A 15,990-nucleotide genomic window follows, 5' to 3' on the forward strand; every position below is an offset into this window, starting at 1 on the left:
CCTCCAGCATCTACTCTGGACAGGTATGTCACCGCCTTGCACCAGGACGCAGAGATCCATGAGCATGACTGAGATGTAATTATAACTATATACACCTCATTAGTCTGATGCTAATGAGCACGCATGCACACCTGCCGTCCAGTTCTTTAACATCCATATCCATCACCTTGATTTATCTTAGTAAGTTGCTGCTGAAGCTCTGTCTCTCTTTCTCTCTTTCCCCATGCCTCCTTCCCTTCCTGTAGGAGTGTGGATACACCACTGGTGTTGTTGCCTGATGCACCTCCTTTGGAAGAGGACACGGTCCACTGTCAGAACTGGCAGGAGACAGTGGAGCCGCACACACTCGCCTCTCTCGGCTCCCGGGAGATCGAACGGCAGGCTGTCATATATGGTAAAACAGCAAATGTGGTGCACAGCAACTGACTATAAAAGACAACTCCCAGTACACAGTTAACATGTAAAATGAAAACAATTATTTACTGATCTAACTTAAACTAAATAGCTACTAAATCTTTTGAACATACAGTATTCTATTTATTATGCACATATGATAATTCTATCCTGACTCATGAAAATGTGGAATTCTGAATTGTGTAACGTTTGTAAGAAATTGTAGTGACTTTGCTATATCCTCTTCCTCAGAGCTGTTCACAACGGAAGCATCTCACTTGCGGACTCTCAGGGTTCTCGATCAGGTGTTCTTCCAGAAGATGAGGAACCTTTTGACCGTCGAAGACCTTTCCTGTATCTTCCCCAACCTGCCCCAGGTCTACAGTCTTCATGGTCAGTCTCTCTGTGTGTGAGCGTGTGTGTGTGCGTGTAAATCTGCTCCATTTGTCTTAGTGTGTTTTCAAACCTAAATTTCTGAAGCCTACTTGGTGTCTAAATCATAATCAAGATTAAAGAAGTGTAAAACCCACCCAAACTGAGAATTTAATGACAGAACAATATCAGCTATCGGCACCATGCCATTACTGTGAGCAGGTATGGACTGGAGGCTGTACATGTTGTTTCTGCGGTGGCCTTCATGACACAAGTAGAGTTCTGTTGCCCACTGACACAACTTTCTAACAAACCACATATACACTGGCTCGCTTAAACAGATTCTGTTTTGTGGTGTTGCATTTGTGTTTCAGCGAATCTGTGTGAGTCCATGAAGAGGCTGAGGGACTCTTCTATAGTTCAAGGCATCGGAGACATCATGGTGTCTAGAGTGAGAGCTGGCTAGTGTTACTCCCTTTCTAGTTCACATCATCTTTTGGTGCTGTCTAAAATGAAGGGGTTGTTCTGTGTAGTGTGGGATATACTTGTTGCTTTACTTGATATGTCAGTAGCTCATGTGTTTGTGTGTGTGCGTGATAGTTTGAAGACGCTGCAGGAGAGGAGTTCCAGGAGCAGGTGTCTCACCTGTGCAGTCAGCAGAGTCAGGCACTGGAGCTCATTAAAAATAAATGCAAAGACCCGCGTTTCGCGCACCTTATACAGGTAACACTTTTTAGAGGTATAAAGCCTTTGGACAAACCTACAAACACTAGAGCTTCTGCCATATTTGTTAGTGGGCTGGGTTGTGAATTGGTTGACCCATACTTTGAATTGGAGACTATCCAGTCTTTTATATTTGACTTTTATTGCAGCACATAACTTCTAGTGATGCTGTTTTAGGTATAAATTGGTGTTGCAGTCAACAGAATCCACATTTGGACTTAGATGTCCTTGGCTCATTCGTGTGTGTGTGTGTGTTAGGAATGTGAAGCCAGCCCTCACTGCCGCCGACTACAATTAAAGGACCTTCTAGTGTCTGAGATGCAGAGACTCACCAAATACCCCTTGCTGCTGGATAACATCATCAGACACACAGAAGGCATGTATAGAAACACTCACACACAATGTATTGAACCATGAAAACACTTCAGTATACACACACATACCAGTTTACCAAGGAGGCAAGCACACACACCCTTTCTCCTGGATTAACACTAGTATGTGCCCCCACAACAGCTGGTTCTCCAGACCTGCAGACATTGGTGAGGGCACAGGCGTGCTGCCGTGGGATACTACGAGCTGTCAATGAGGTCGTCAGGGAGACGGAGCACCGGCGACTGCTCAGCCGTTATCAGCGCAGGCTAGACTTGTCCCCTCTGGAGAGGCAGGCCAGTCCTGTCGCTGCTCAGTTCAAGGTACGGCCTTACTATGTATCCACCATCTGCCTTCCAAACAGCTTCTCTGGTCTTGGAGCACCTGATCCAGAGTATGAATTATTAACTATATTCTTTTTCTATGTAGAATCTGGACCTGACCACTAAGAAAATGATCCACGAAGGACCGTTGACTTGGAAAGTTAGTAAAGATAAAGCTATAGGTAAGAGATCATCACAGCTGAACAAATCACTGTTCACTCTGGGGAATGCAGCTATTGAGAGCATGGTGCTATGCTGACTTGGAGTTATTTGGTTCCCTGCTACCTCACACATGACATGGTCTGAATAACTGTGTGTGTGTGTGTGTGTGTGTGTGTGTGTGTGTGTGTGTGTGTGTGTGTGTGCACCTGCATCTGCCTGTATGCTCATATGTGTGTATGCACATGTTTCAAGGACTTTTAATGTGAATGGATGCTTTCAGTGATCTGTGTGCAAGCTTGCATACATTTTTGTTTTTCCTCTTGCAAATGATTACTTGACAGGTCCATTCTCACTCTGTGTGTGTGTGTGTGTGTGGGTTCCAGACATTCATGCTCTGCTTCTCTCAGACCTGTTGGTGCTACTCCAAAGGGGTCCAGGTGACCGTTTGATCTTGCGATGTCCAGCGCGCTCACTGGGTGGGGTTTGGGGTGGGAACCCGCACCTCAAAACCACCTTTTGCCCCGTTGTTCGCTTGGATTCATCTCTTGTCAGATCTGTGGCTACAGGTATATTTGTAGTTATTCTTACAGCTATGAATAGCCAGAATAGATGAATGGGTCTGGAATAACTATGTCTTTATTTTATTTTAAAAAAATTAAGAAGCCAGTTAGAAATTGCATGTGGGTTACGTTGAATACATTGTTTGACAACCTGCTCTTCTCTATCAGATAACAAGGCCTTGTATGTGATCAGTACATCAGAGAGACAGATATACGAGCTGGTGGCTGGGACTTCCTCTGAGAAAAACACGTGAGTTTGTTTTTTTTCCTCTCTCTGACCCACCATCTTCTCATCAAGGTCAACCAGTCAGCACTGCTGTGTCTGTATTGTGATAACATTTATGGTGTCGGGCCATTTATGGTTTAAATGACAAACCAGGCACCCAGAAGTATAGAAACCAAGCCTTAAGTGAAGTAGATATTGTGCATGAATGGATAACCATTTGAATTTCCCGCAAAATCAGCTCAGAAATATGGCAAGTATTTCTTTGAATACTATGCCCATATGTTCAGATGATTTTAACAACATTGTGCTGTTGTAGAAATTGGGACCTGATGGCTTTAGCGATGTTTCCACAGATGGAAGAACCTGTTAGAAAAGACCATCTCCTCGGCCTCTGGAGGCATTGAAGCCACCGAGCAAGGATCAACAGCTCCGTAAGTACTCAGGATTTTGAAAGTTTTCTAATGCTGCTGTAATGCTGTTAAGAGAAGGCAGAATTTCAAAGATGCACTTACAATGATTGGACTCCTGACATCTCCTCTAGGTCTGCGGTTCTACGGTTGCATGGTAATCAAGTCGGTCGTCTAGGTAAGCCCATGTTTGTTTTTGTTTGTATACAATGTCATAGGATTTGCTCTCTGTGGTACTTATGGCTGATGCCTTTGGTCCCTAGATGGCTCCCTATCAGAAGAGTCTGGTTCGATAGAGAGAGATTCACAGAGTGATGATGAAAATGTTCTCACACCTACTATCCCAACTGACCAATCAGAAGCCTACATGAATACTGGTGGGCAGGGTTATGTGGGAGGACAAGCTAAAGTGGCTGATGCTGCTCTTCAAGATGGTAAGAATTTGTTACACTCCGTTACACAGTCATTGTTGCACTTTGATAGTTAAACAGTATATTTCTGGTGGTGGTGGTGGTGTTTTTATAAAAATAATTTTAGCAGGCTCAGATATTTACCAACTTTTTTGCACCCTTTGTGTTCTGCCAGTCAGGACACTAAGACTGTTGATCCTTGGATCCTTGGATCCTTTAGAGGCTGCCAGTCAGAAGCAGAAAGTGACATCATTGTCCTCACAGCAAGAAGGGCAGGAGATGCCTTGCCAGTCACCAAAAGGCCGTTCACACCTGGAGATGCTGTGGCATGAAACGAGGCCCTGCCAATCACGAGCAAGTATACGGCAGCGCATGATAAAAAATGTGGATGGAATCTTTCAAAGAATGGAGGGACTGATGAAAAACCTGCATCAGCTTAGGGTAAAGTGGATATATTACTCACTCTCTCTCAAACACACACACACACACACACACACACACACACACACACACACACTATCATTGCAGCTAGCTAGCACTTTCATGTTATGTTTTAAAAGAATGGCTTTGTGCACTTGTGAGATCCTGGTTAACTCCTTGTTTTCATTTTCATAGGAGATTGAAGCACTGTAGACTGCTTACAATGGTGAGAAAAAAGTTACCTGTCAGTCAGTTCAGATGACACCATCCATGGGTCTTCCTCCATTATCAGGACACCATCTATTTATCTTGGGTCGAGCGATGGTAAGTGTGTCAAAGAAGCAATTTATAAATACTGGGGCTAAATCTGTTTAATGCTGTACCACAATTCTTTTTGATTGTACCAAAAAAAAAAAAGATCTAGTCTGGAATCACTGGGATAATTTGGGTTGAGTTTAAATGGAGCCCACTGTTATCACTCATAATCCGGTTTCAGTTGTGAACTGTCTTTTGTGATGTTTCTTTAACCCAGTCCCCCACTGCGAGTAAGCCTGAAAGGCTGGGCCAGGCCGGCACTGAAAGCATGCCTAGACTGCTCATGCAGTCCTCCACCAACGAGCTGCTCACATGCCTGGGTGTGTTCTTGTGCCGGCGTTGCTGCCTGCTGAAGGACCTGACTGCTGACGAGCCTGTGCAGTGGCTGCGCATTGTGGACTGCTACGTGACACTGACAGAATGGCAGGAGCAAAGCTTCCTCATTCCAAGCACCGTGGTCTTTCTCTACATGCTGTGCCGTGACATCATTTCAGTTGAGGTGGCCACCAAGGAGGAGTTGCAGGCCGTGCTGCTCACATGCTTGTATGTGTCTTGCTCCTACATGTGTGAGGAGATCAGCTACCCAGCCAAAGCTTTCCTGGTGGAGAAAAACAAAGGGGCCTTCTGGGCCCGATCCCTGGACATTGCTAACCGCATGAGTGGCAAGATGCTGCAGATTAACAATGACCCGCACTATTTTTGGCAGGTCTTCACTGACCTGAAGAACAAGATGGTTCATTAAAGGATTAAACAATAAAATATTTTATTAATTAAACATTTTGTTAAAAAGTTCAAGTTCAAGAGGTTTTATTGTCATTTCAGCTATATACAAGTACACAAAAAAAACAAGACAATGTTCCTCCAGGACCATGGTGCAACATAAAAACAACAGTGCAACAGACAACATGCTACACAAGTGCAAACAGTCCAATATACTGCAAAATGTCATTAAATAAACATTAAATAAACAATAATAAATACAGGACAGGACAAATACAAAATACAAAATGAGTAGACAGTGCAATTTAGTACAGTACACAGTACTGGGCATATGTAAAGCGAGTTGTGCATAGCAATCAGTGATATGCTACCCTGAACATAGCAGTCACCGGTAGCAGCCAGAACAGTTCAGAGTACAGTGCTGGTTTAGTACAGTACTCTAGCAGCAAGTAGGATAATGTGCAAGACTGCAACAGGAGTGCATAGTTTATTTGTGTGATGTTTGACTTCAGCACTAGTCCGATGCAAAACAATGTGTGAGTGTGTGTATAGATATGTATGTATGTACGTATGTATGTGTGTGTGTGTGTGTGTGTGTGTATGTGTGTGTATGTGTGTGTGTGTGTGTGTGTGTGTGTGTGTGTGTGTGTGTGTGTGTGTGTGTGTGTGACTGTCTATAAGCATGTATAAAAGTGCCCATTTTGGAATCTGAATTGGAATTGGAGTTAGCCAGAGTTCAGGAGTCTAATGGCTTTAGGAACGACACTAGCGTTGATTTTGATTCTAGCCACAGTTCTAGTAATAAGCAGAGTTACAACTCTGCATGCAAAGTCACTGAACGTTTGACTGTTAATTCTGTAGCAAGCATAATTGAAAAAATTACATGTCCTAAATGCATGTGTGGTAAATACATTGACATTAGTATTTTTAATTAATTTCTAACATTCGGAGACATTCAGAGGTGTTTCTATTAGGCCCAGAGTTAGCTAGGTCCCCACTGTCTAATTACTCAATGAACCTCAATGGTCTCCCAATCACATCTTATCTAACGGTTAAAGATCTTGGAGTTATGGATCCCACTCTCTCGTTCAAAGCTCATGTAAATAAATAATGTTTCTAGGACCGCCTTTCTCCATTTTTAAATTGACTTTATTAAGAAAATTCAATTCAATTCAATACAAACACTCCATCACAAAAACCTCACAAACAATATCTACCAGAGGACACAGACTACCTTCACTCTATACATTAATAATTAACAATACAATTTACATCTGTAAATTAGGTATACATCCATTTATATGTCCAAAAGAGTCCAGGGAATTTTTCCTCTCATATCAAACGTCTTCAACCTTTTTAACTCACACACAATCTGTTTAAAAACTATTTCTGCAGGTATTATACATTGCTCAATAATCATCTTACATCGTGTTTTCCAAATCTTCGAATTTGGCACACAAACAATCATCCAACAAAGGTCCTTCACATTCTCAGTCAAATTCTCATTAAACACTCCATACATAATACTTTTCCTGTTACGATCCCATTTAAACCCAATACCTTTCATTTTCTCCCAAATTTCAATAGTCCTTGTGCACTGCAGTAATATATGTTCTATCATTTCATCGGCTATGCAATTTTACATCGTACAGGCAATCTTCCAACAGATATAAGCCATGCAGTATCTCGAACATTTTCCGAGATACTTTTAGACTGCACATCTTTAACACAGGTTTCACATTCTGTCACTGTCAGACCCTTATAATTGACATTCCCCCAAAATCACAGTCTTGTATTGTTTTATCTATCATTTTATTTGGGGACTTATTCCAATCAATATTAAGCTGCCCATATTTAAACAAAAAATCTCCATATAGTAATTTAAAATAAGGAGCATGTTTCCTTGACTTGCCTCTTTTCTTTCCACTGATTTACATCTCCTACCCAAATTTCTTTCCGAAATATAGCTTTCGTTACATTTTTGCAAAAGGCATTTTCTAATTTCTGAGCTAACTCAACTCCCCCTAATCCGCCTTTATTTTTTGACTTGTACATAATTTCCCTTTTTGTCACTTCTGTTATTTCCCCAAATAAAACCAACACACATTTTATTCAGCCTCTTAATACATTTCTCATCCGGAGGGAAAACCATAGCCAAAAACAACAATTTCGAAAAAATAAAGGTCTTAACCTCCTGTATTCTAGTCTTATAGTTTGACACCCTCCATTTTCCCAATTCTAGTTTAATTTCACACTCCTTTTTCTCCCAATTCCGTTCGCTACACCTACCATTTACTACCATCAAACCTAATATTTTTATTTCAGTTTTTATTTCTACATCTATTGGTACAGGTTGCCCATCTCCTATCCATACCCCTTCACTTTTACTTTCATTTAATTTTGCTCCAGCCACAACTTCATACATTTCAAAGTGCCTCTTAACTATATGAAACTCATTTTGATTCTTGACATAAGCCGTCACATCATCTGCGTACGCAGATATTTTCCATCTTTCCATACCTAACATGTGAACACCTTGTAATTGCTGATCATTTTTAATTTTATATAATAGTGGGCTAATAGTGATGACATATAATGCAGCACTCAATGGGCATCCTTGTTTAACCCCTCTATGTATTTCAAAATCTTCAGTTAACACACCATTAACATTAATTTGGACTTTTGATTTACTATACAATAATTTAATCATATTTACAAACCTCTCTGGAAATCCATAATGTTCCAATGTACACCATAAGTAGTCTCTAGAAATATAATCAAAGGCCTTTTTCTGATCCAGTCCTATTATATAAAAATCCCTCTCAGACCCTTCAATAACCAAACTCCTTATTACCCCTAAACTATCCCACATGTATCTTACTCTTATCACACATATCTGTTCCAACTCTATGATATCATTCAATATTTCTGACATCCTATTAACAATTATTTTTGCACAAATTTTGTACTCCAAGTTTAATAGGCTGACCTGTCTCCAATTATCCAACTTACAAGGATCTCCTTTTTTTATATATTAATGATATCACACTATGATAAAATGAATCATGCAATTGCCCCCCATCTAATGCTTCATTAAAAACATCAGCTAGAAGATCAGCAATTTCACTAACGCACACCTTATGAAATTCAGCAGGTAAACCATCGGCTCTAGGATTCTTGCGTGGGTTTCATTCCTCTATTGCTCTGATAACTTATTTTTTCCTAATTCATTCTTCCAACTCCTGCAGCTCCTCCCCTTGAATTCTAAAATAATCACTTGGAATGTAAACCTAGCCGAGGTCCACAACGAGGTGCAATTTGTAAAAGGACTTTTTTATTTCTCTCAGAGATAGAAATCTGGAGAAATAAATATATAAATGTATTACCCCCCATCAGAGGACCTTTAGAGCTTTATTATTAAAAATAAGACAGACAGATGAACAGACAAACGCAAAATGTATATAGAATATTTTTAAGCATTCGCCATCTGCACCATTACAGGAATGATGTGCGTGTGTGTATGTATGTATGTATGTATGTATATATATATATATATATATATATATATATATATATATATATATATATATATATATATATATATATATAGTGTGGTTATGTGCGAGTACATGTATGTTGGATTAGAGTGTGATATTTATCGTTTATTGATTCGCTCTGTATGGATTTTATCAAAGGTGTCCAGTCTAGATTATTGGTTCTGTTATTGATTAATTCTGAGAATTATTCTATAGATATATAGTCTATCAATAGATTTTTCTAATGGGTGACACTAACATTATTTTTTGTTTTCCAGTTCATGAGTATGTTTTTTTTTGTTTGCTGTTTTTTTGCAATAATATTTTTATTATATCAATATAATAATGTTATACATAGTATCCTGTCATATTGGTTGATGATATGTCTCCTAGGAGACATAAAGATGGTGTTGGATGGATATGGTTATTTAAAGCATGGTATATGTTGGTGATGACGACTTGCCAAAATTGCTTGATTGTTGTGCTCTGCCATTGTGCGTGAATGTAATCGTCAGCTGTGTTTTGAGTAAAGTATGTACAGATTGCTGAGCTTGTGAAACCAATTTTAAACATCCAATGTGTAGTATAATGTACTCTGTATTATTTTGTACTGAATGCATTGTAGGTTAGTGTTGCTGTCACGTGGTAATTATTATTACACATTTTAATCCAAACTGCAGCGTCGGGGGCTGGTAATAAATCTTCTTCCCATTGTCTCGATGGGAGGGTAACTGTGAGATTTGATTTCACTATTATTTTGTATATCTTAGATAATAGGTTTTTTGTATTAAGAATGTTTGTTTATAAATTCTGATATGGATGTAGGTATCGGAATTGATTTTTGAACACATAGGTTATTTTAGCTGATGGTATTGTAGGAACTGGGTGCTTTCTATTCCGTATTTTGGGGCTAGTTGTGGGCGTGACATGAAAGAAGTCTTATGATAAATATGTTTAAGGTGTGTAATGCCCTTTTCTATCCAAGATGTAAAGTTTAATATTTTTGTTCATGGTAAAGTCTGGATTGTTCCAAATGGGAGAATGACTAGTTTGTGTGAGTGTGGAGTTTGATATCTTGTGGAATTTCCACCAGACTGTTAGTTTCATGGCCACCTTCAAACTGTCGAAACATGGAAATTTTTTAATATGAGTCTGGGCACATTTGAAAAACCTGCCGCAAACATTACTGACATTATATCTTGTTTATGTGATTGACTGTGTTCGTCTAGCCACAAGTACTTTTTGATTTATTTATTTTTTAATTTGGTAATTTTATATATAACAGCAACAACTGACATCTTAAGTTTTATGACAAAATGTGCAAACAAGCTGGCCTGAGAGGTTTGTAGTGGGATATGACTCAGTGCATCTCTGGTGCTGCTTTTGATGAGTACAGTGTCATAAGTGTGTCTGTCCAGCAGTGCAAAGAGGGGATACAGCTTCTTCTCCCAGAGGTTTCCGATAAATATGTAGATATGTTAGTATGTAATAGAAAGACAGCTGCCCAGCCTCATAGTCTAGGTACATGCCCGCATTCCTGGGCAATTGTGTCAGGGGCAGAGGGGTCTCAGGCTTGGTGCAGGTGTACAACTTCGGGGTGTTCCTCCAGAGCACCCAGAAACCCTCACAGTGGCTTTCGCAACTTGCTCAGACTCAAATCTGAATATCGGCGTCCGAAAGGTCTTAGAGAAGAACAAAAAACACAATACATTTGATTAAATCGTTCCAGTATAAATATGGTTATCAAACATGCTTTTAAAAATATACTTCCATGGAGATGGTGCCCTACAGGGTGGTGTTGGAACAGTGTGTACAGGCTTAGTGTCATGTTGTGGCCCCGCCCCCTCCTCAAACATATTGGTGTGTGTGTGTTCGTCTGTGTTGCCACACCCTCTCGTGTCGTTCGCCTGTTCTGTTATGTGTAATCGGCTTGGGTGCATATATGTCTCGTGTGTCATAGTACGTGTGTTGGTGTTTGAGATGTGCATAGTGTTTGAGCTTTGTTGTATGTTTTGCATGTTTGCAAAAATAAAAGTGCGTTTCATCGTGCCTCGTCCCCGCATCCTGCTTATCCTTGCAACGTCACAACTAGACCACTTTAGATGTAACTTAGAACCTCCAGTGACCTCTGTATGTGTTTCTTTAGTTGTATGAGCTCCACTGGAGGACTCTGAATAGTTGACAATGGAAGAGGGCTATATCAGATTCACCCCTTCTGCCTCGGTGTGACAAATTAACACACTGCATTAACGTTTAGAAATAAAAAACATATGATAAACACAGTTTAGAAAATATTACCTTGTAACAATTCATTCAGTATATGAACTGTTTTCTGTGTCCTTATGTCTATAAATTAAAAGTAATAAAAAATTTAAATGATAAATAAATTACAATAAATGTATAAATGTTCACAAATAAGAAACTACATTGGTCTGCACTTTTCTCCACAGATTCAAGGAACTCATGAAAGTTGGAAGCTATAGAAACACATAATACAGAATTATAGACTGACTGATGTGTGAGCAGAAAGATCACTGTGATGTTCTCATATCTAAAGCACTCAAAGCATTGATGTTATGTAAATGAACTGTGATCTGATTGGTTTAAGGAAATAGATTCACCTACTTTGAAGTTCAAGTTTTTATCAAAAGGTTAGAACTGGTTGACTATACTTTGTCTGTTCTGCAACAGGAAATTTAAACATTTATATCCAAAGTATTACGCGATAGAAATCAATTTAAGACTACCCGTTATTGACCGCTAGATGGGGGAAGATACGAAGAAATAATTGAGTCCAGACGCTCCTGCCCGACTTTACGGTGAGACTCTGCTTTTACGTCATTAAAACGTTAAAGAAAAAAGGCCGCCATATTTGTAGTTCCACAACGTGAAAAGGCGTCATTTTGTATGCCAAAGAATGAATAAACACCATGCCATGCCTTGAAGACGACGAAATTGCAATCTATTTAGCTAGCCATAAGAATAAGAATAGCTGTTTGATTTACATAATCACAAATATATTGCATGTACATACATCTACATTTCAGCCGATCAAAATGTTTCACGTACTTATAACCGCAACTTTATGTTACAGCGGTCATATCAGAGATTTACCAATATAAAACGCAACAGGTGTCGTGTTCTGTAATAGAACATTTTAACATTCATATCCATATTACACTGCAGAAATCAATTCAAGACTGTAGAGTCGTCGTACCAAATGACCTAAACTCAATATAAGCCGCTGACTTAATTTAATGAACAGTATTAAGATAATGAGTGAGTACAGCGAGTCTTGTCTTACTGATGCCTGTTCTAACTGAACATAGGCAGACTCCTGCATGCTGACTGGTCTAGTCACCAAACACCTGCAGCTATGGCAGCTCGTAGCAGGCAGTTACCCCTGCCATAGCATTAAAAAGATTCAATTTCAGCAAATGTTAGCGCATTTGACAATGGGACAGAGACAGAGCAGGACGAAAATCCACCCTCTGTCGACTGAACATGTGCGGCGGAGGATGAGCAATGACTGGCCCATTAGACCAATCTTGAAGCGTATCGAATTCTGCATAGAAAGTGACCAAAGCTGGAGGTTCTCTGCACGAAGATCAGGCACTAGCAGGCAAACCGAGCATTGCAAAGGCCATATTTGAAATTCCCACAATGCTTTTCTCACCGGGCGTATGTCGGGGCAATAACATTGTCAGTTGGTCCTAGCAGACAATTATCAGAATGACAAGAGTCTTTCATATCAATAAATTCTGACAAAACTTTGAAAGCGATAAGCAGTGGTTAGCTCGAAAGTTATTCATAAACAAGCATGTTGAAAATTACGAAGCAAGAGACTTAGATCAGCTGTTGTCTCTATCGATGGTCTGAGTGAACCATGTCTTCTTAGCATGCAGGTAGGGTCTAACGCCTTCTGTGCTGAGTTGCTGTTTCCAGATTTTAAAAATAGAACTCATTGTTAAACGGCATCTGTAATAGTTAAGGAAAGTGCGTTATAAGTATAAAGTGTTACAGTAAGTGTTTTGGCCCCTGACTGCCATTAGGACAAGCCAAGACAACCGCTCACTACGTTAGCTTATCTACTTGTTAAATCAGCCTGAAATTAAGATACAGCTAAAAGTGTTGATTTTTATACTAACATTTTAACAACTTCAGCCAAAGTATTCAGAATGTAAATGTTTGGTCTAGCAGGTATGGCCCACAACTGATGCAGAGAGTGCATGACATGGCAGAGGGGATTCATGTTGGCAAAATGCCCTCCTACGAATTAGTCCCAAATACTGAAGCAAAAAAGAGGCCGAATTCATCTGATGGAAGTAAGTCTAAAAGGGCTTCTTGATGTTACCCTGGTGACTTGCATTCTTTCCAGATGCTCAACAACCACTAAAAGTAGTGCATTGCTAAAAACTACTACTTGTGCTGGAGGTGTTGAAAATATGGTTTCCTTGTCATTGTCAGTTTGATTTTATAAGGTTCTACGTGGGTATCGATAGGAGCTGAAACTGTGCATGTGTTGCCCCTCTGAGGAGATGAGCCAATGAGGAAGATGCCCGTGTTGAAATTTGGCTCTAGACCACGCTTTGAGCTGGTGCACTTTGTCAGCGGTTGAAGTTGCAGCAGCATTGGCGGAGTGGGACGCAATGGGGAGAAGGAGAGCGAGAAGGATCTCAGGAGTGAGAAGCTGAACAGCAGCAAGCAGCGGGAGGCTGGAGACAAAGCCTCTCCTCTCCCTTCTCTGACACAAACACAGTCACGTGTTATATACTCACATAATCCAAAATCCAGCATCTTTTATTTGCTGTTAGCTGGCGAAGAGTAATCAGTATAGTCAGATTCCTTTAATGTAAACACTTGGGAAAATTCCTGCCATGATACCACTTTGGACACAGGGAAGATTTGATAGTAAATATTCTGGCAGGGACAGGCCATGACGACTAAGGAAAGTTTATAATGAAGGTTAATTACACCATTCCATAAAATATAGATTCAGTTAAAATGATCAAACTTTTAAGTCATTCACTTTTATTTTTATGTAGCTAACCCTTTCTTACCGACTTAGTACAATGACAGGAGTTAATCAGAAACGCTCTCATTGGCATTTCTGCTTGAATTGGCTTGACTTGGAAATGGTTGGCTGGAAAATTCCTGCCATGAGATCACTTTGGACACAGGGAAGATCTAATAGTACATATTATGACAGGGTGAGGTCATGACTGCTTAGAAAAGTTTATAATGAAGGTCATGAAAGGTCAGTTTTGACTAATTGCAAAAAACACCATGTAAACATTAGAATGGGAAAGTCAAGCGGTCTGAGCGAAGCCAACTGCGAACGAGGCATGGAACAGACTAGCCAGGACCAATATTTTGAAAGTGATCAGAAGAGGATGACATCAAGAATCATTCTGATGATCAAGTGGCGCACGGTCAAGCAAATTGCAGCCAGATACAATGCTGTTGCTCCAACTAACATGTCTGAAGGCACACCATGGGTCCTCTGAAATCAGTAGATGTTTGAACAGAAGGGCTTACCTATGTATTGTGACCAAGTGCATCCCTTCATGCAGCTGCTTAAACTATGGCAGAAGGACACTTTCAACAAGACAAGAAACCCTGCCGCAAGGGTTGTATAATCACGGATTTGTTCCAGTATCAAGACAGCAAATTTTCAATGTTTCCCTGGCCTTCACAGTCCCCAGATCTTAATCCTATAGAACATCCCTGGGTAAAGGTATAACAGGCAGTTTAGAACATGTCAGTCCCTCCATGTAATTTGAGAGAAAATATCCTAGGAAGATTGGACCAAAAGGAAAAGCACATTTGGTAAATATGGGAAAAAGAAAAACGAAAAGACAAGATCCCTACCAGAATATTCACGCAGCTTGTGCTATTGTTCACTTGCTGCTGTCGGAAGGGTGTTAAGAGAAGGAACACGACCTCAGAGGATGACTTCTTTAAGGGTAAGTTCTGACCACAGCCACCACTTGGATGAACTGTGTGTGTGTGTGTCTGAGAGAGAGAGATCTACGTAGAAGTGTTCTAAGTATCTATACAACGCTAATAAGACATTTTCTGTTACTTTTTAAACAGATACTAGAAGAAAGTATTTAATGAAGAATTACTTGACTACTGAGGGAACTGAATCAGCCATAGTAAGTAAAGTAGAACCAAGACAAATGATTTAAAGCCAAACTGAGGCAGGGGACAAAAGCCACAAAAAATGGAAAAACGGCTATGGTGAACAGTGATGCTAATTTAATGCTTGTACTTAAGTACACTGAATGTCTCTGAATATAAATTACAAATGCATTTCAACAAATGTTCGAGAAATTAATTAAAAACACTAATGTAAATGTATTTAGAATATATTTAGGACACATACATTTAGCATATGCAATCTTTGTCAGTTACAGGAAAAAAAAATACTGTTGGTGGGTTTTTTGTTTGTTTGTTTTACATTCTCCTTACTATAGAATTAACAGTCGACTGTTCGGTGACTTTGCATGCTGAGTTGTAACACTGATTATTAGTATAATTGTGGCGAGAATCAAAATCAACACTAGCTAAAATGACTGAGCGCATTGGAATTTTTTATTCCAATAGCACAATTTGAATGGGTCTACGGTACCTTAGTGTGTCAGGTCCTGTTATTTCTGTTGAACATTTGATGTTTGGGGGCACATTTTTACATCATTAGGCCTGCAGGCTATGTGATAACGGCTATGCGATAAAAATTGTATTTGTTTCCTTTCCAGTCCAATACAAATTATAAATTACAAATGTATCAAAATGTAATTAAAGTCATATTTCAATTAAATGTATTTAAATACTGTTCAACAATATTTCTACTCATATCTACAGGTGGAACCTAAAGATATGAATTTCAATGAGAGGGATAAATGTATTGAGGACATTTGTTTGCTAAAGTGAGAAAGTCTGCAGTGGAGCAGAGCAATCCTAACGCTTTCAAAAGGTACTCAGAGCTGAAATGCCTGAGAAAGGCAATTTAAGTGGGTGTGCTAAACCTCTATAGGCTGAATAGGCAGAG

Source organism: Electrophorus electricus, unplaced genomic scaffold (assembly GCF_041902795.1).
Source record: "Electrophorus electricus isolate QZ-2024a unplaced genomic scaffold, ASM4190279v1 Scaffold32, whole genome shotgun sequence".
Classification (NCBI taxonomy): domain Eukaryota; kingdom Metazoa; phylum Chordata; class Actinopteri; order Gymnotiformes; family Gymnotidae; genus Electrophorus; species Electrophorus electricus.